This window comes from Mastomys coucha, unplaced genomic scaffold, assembly GCF_008632895.1.
Source record: "Mastomys coucha isolate ucsf_1 unplaced genomic scaffold, UCSF_Mcou_1 pScaffold22, whole genome shotgun sequence".
Classification (NCBI taxonomy): Eukaryota; Metazoa; Chordata; class Mammalia; order Rodentia; family Muridae; genus Mastomys; species Mastomys coucha.
The window spans coordinates 114,057,205-114,061,210 of NW_022196905.1; the positions used below are offsets into that span (position 1 = coordinate 114,057,205).

At 47.5% G+C, this 4,006-nt stretch overlaps 1 pseudogene; it reads left to right on the forward strand.

Annotated features, from left to right (window-relative positions):
* The first annotated feature begins 3,576 nt into the window (after window positions 1–3,576).
* Window positions 3,577–3,788, forward strand: LOC116070908 (annotated as a pseudogene).
* Window positions 3,789–4,006: the final 218 nt, after the last annotated feature.

Below are 4,006 nucleotides of genomic sequence, written 5' to 3' on the forward strand. Positions count from 1 at the left end.
GAGAGAGAGAGAGAGAGAGAGAGAGAGAGAGAGAGAGAGGCAGAGACACAGACAGAAGGACACAGAGAGAAAGAGAGACAGAAACAGACAGACAGACAAAGACAGACATACACAGAGAGGCAGAAAGAGAGACAGAGAGACAGAGAGAGACAGAGGGACACATAGAGAGAGACAGACAAAGAGACACAGACAGAGGGACACAGAGAAACAGAGACAGAAACAGAGTTAGACATACACAGAGAAAGATAAATTAGAGAGAGAGAGAGATTAGAGAGAGAGAGAGAGAGAGAGAGAGAGAGAATCCTTTATGGTTTCCACTTTTCCAGAATGTCAAAATAGGTATAGTGCTCAGGGGTAAGGGCTTGTCCAGCATTCAGGAGACCCTGGGTTCCATCCCCAGTATTGGGGTGAAGGGCATACTGCCACAAGTGATACTGAATGGTCTGAGTCTGTCCCCTCTCTTTTAGCGACATTGCTATGGAGTCAGCCCCATCTGTTCCTGAGCAGTGTTTACAGTATGGTTAGTTTTGTGTCCGTTTGACACAAGCTAGAGTCATCTGGGAAGAGGGAACCTTCAGTTGAGGAAATGCCTCCATTGGCCCTTGGGGTGGTTTCTTAATGAGTGATTGACAGGGAGGGCCCGGCCCACTGTAGGTGGTACCACCCCTAGGCAGGCTAAGCAAACCCAGGAAGCAAGCCTTGAGCAGCTTCCAGCCCTGACTTCCCTCAGTGATGGATCTGAGTTGTAAGATGGAGGGAGTCCTTTCTTCCCCAGGTTGCTTTAGGCCATGGTGTTGGTTTTTTGTTTGTTTTCCGAGACAAGGTTTCTCTGTGTAGCTCTGGCTGTCCTGGAACTTGCTCTGTATACCAGGCTGGCCTTGAACTCACAGAGATTTGCTTGCCTGTGCCTCCCAAGTGCTGGGATTAAAGGCCTGAGAGACCTCTACCTGGCGTGGTCACGCTGTTTTAAAGCAAGCTAGGATGGCTTCTTCCTTCAGTCCTTGAATGGAGGACAGCATAGTTGCTTCTCATTCACAGCCCTAGTGTCCAGGGTGGGCTTTGCATTGGTTGGAACCCGGTTCCTGTCAGCTAAGCAAATGATCCAGCATCTAGTACACTGAGCTCCACTTAGGTTGTTTCCCATCATCCACTGTGCCGAGACAGTCAGCTTCTTGTTTCGTTTTGTTTATGCACAGGGTTTTATGTATCCAGGATGGCCGCAATATAGCTGAGGATGACCTTAGACACTATTATTATTATTATTATTATTATTATTATTATTATTATTATTATTATTGTGTTTGCTTTTTTAGATAGGGTTTCTCTGTGTAGCCCAGGCTGTCCTGTCCCAGAACTCACTCTGAGGACCAGTCTGTCCTTGAACTCAGAGATCTTCCTGCCTCTGCTTCCCAAATGCTAGGATTAAAGGCATATGCCACCACCGTCCGGCTTAAACATTTATTTATTTATTTATTTATTGTGTGACTTGTGGGGCAACTCCTAGTGCATTTGTGGAGGTGAAAGGTTACCTTGAGCTGGCTCTTTCGTTTTACAACATGAGTTTGGGAATGGGGTAGGAATAGGATCTAGGCCATCAGGGTTGGTGGTGAGTACCTTTACCAGATGGGCTATCTCATTCCCCCTCCCTCCCAGCATCTCTCACTGATCTGAGGCTCTCAGAGCTCCTCCTGGGATTCCATGGGCTCGATCGATCCTCTAATACTTGTGTTGACGCTGCAGTCCAAGCCTAAGTCCTTATGCATCCACAGAAAGCGATCAGTTCTCAGAGTGAACAGCCTGGCCTCACCCCCCACCCCCCATTTTTGAATTCTGGAATCAGGGAACACTTTATTCCACAAAACAGAATGAATGTTCCAATAGTTGGAACAAAGGAGCGTGGCTGAACAGAAGAGCGGGACATGAGGAAAGCCAAAGCAGAACCAGAGGTGGGAGGACCTGAGTTTGGATCCTTAGCTGCTGAAAGAAAAGCTGGGCGTGGCAGAACAGGGGAGCACGGTCATCTCAGAGCTGGGGAGGTAAAGACAGGAGGATTCCTGGGGTTCACTGTGCTGCCAGCCTGGATGGATGGATGAGCTCCTGGGTCAGTGAGAGGGACCCTGTCTCACAACGTAAGGTAGAGAGTGACTGAGGACCACCAGACATGGACCTCTGTCCTCTACACACACAGGTATGCACACACACACACACACACACACACACACACACACACACACCTGCATACTCACACACATGCACATGTGTGCACACACATGCACACAATGCACAGGCACAAACACGTGTGTATACACACACCACGAAAACACAAACAACTCACACACACACTCATACACATACACACACACACACACAGAGTTACTCCACAGTTCCTCCCCCCATACAGCAGGGATGGGGAAGCAATATAGGAAGATGCCTGATGAGCGAACATCCTGTGTTGCAGGCTCTTTTGTGTGAGGATTAAAGCAGAGAAATATCTCTCATAATTTCCCATGGAAACGTGACTGTTTGGAAACTTGGGTTGTTATTGCCAATAACCTTTCTGGGAAGGCCGGACAAAACAGCTTAATTTTAGCTCTGGGATATGGAGCTCTAGCTTGACTGACTCCATTTTGATTTTTAGCCTGGTTTAACAGCCACAACTTCCTGGAATATTTACAAGCATCCTATTCTGGCCCACATTGTCCCCTCCCCCCTCCACGTCCTGTAACCACCACTTGCTCCCCCACTGAGCCCCAGCCAGCAGCATCAGCACAGATTTACCAGCTCAAGAATATTGGACAGGGGCTGGGGCTGTAGCCTAGCAGGTAGACACTTGCCTGGTTTGTACAAAGCCACAGGTTCAAGTCCCAGCACTGCACAAACCATACGTTGTGACACATGTCATGGCAGTTCTTAGGAGGATCAGAAGTTCAAGGTCATCCTTGCCTATGTATTGAGGTCAAGGATAGCCCAGGCTACCCGAAACAATGCTTAAAAACAAAACAAGTTATAGGGGCTAGAGCGATGGCTCAGCAGTTAAGAGCACACTGGCTGACATGGCAGCTCACAGCCAGTCATCTGTAACTCCAGCCTCAGGGGATAGGACACACTCTTCTGACCTCTGTAGGTACCTGCCTACAGGTGGTACACAGACAGACATGTAGACAAACACTCATACATATAAGATAAAAATAAGTCTTAAAGTACAGTTATGTAGGACTGGAGAGATGGCTCAGCAGTTAAGAGCACTGACTGCTCTTCCAGAAGTCCTGAGTTCAATTCCCAGCAATCACATGGTGGTTCACAACCATCTGTAATGGGATCCCATATCCTTTTCTGGTGTGTCTGAAGACAGCTACAGTGTATTCATATAAGTAACTATTTATTGGGTGAATGTAGGCCCTTATTTCTGCTATTGTAAATGCCCTAGACCAGACTTTTAAAGTCCTGAAATGATTGTATATTTACCTTTTAAGAAGAGACCCCCACCGCCGCTCCCATATGCTGCCAGAAGGGAGGCCAAACTGGGTCACCTCTGAAGAGCCAGTGACACTTTGGAGAGTGAGTAACGGTGCAGAGATGTGGTTCGAGTGTTTCCCTGGCCTCACCATTATTGGGGTGTGCTTGATCATCCCTGGGGTGTCTACTGCTTTCATCCACAAGTTCACCAACGGGGGGCAAGGAAAAAAGAATTGCTGGAGTTCAGTACCGATGGTATTTGATGAAACCTGATAGACTTGTCTCCAGAGACAATCGCTACTGTGTCTGGAGGCCTGGAGAACATTGACTAAGGAGACATTTTCCTGGATGATGAAAAGAAAAATAACTCAGCTGTGGCCATCTGTTCCTGCTAGAAGGCTATGCAGCATGTTATGAAATGCATAATAATAATTAAAAAAAAATAGGCCAAACAGTCATGGCGCATGCCTTTAATCCCAACACTTGGGAGGCAGAGGCAGAGGCAGGCAGATTTCTGAGTTCGAAGCCAGCCTGGTCTACAGAGTGAGTT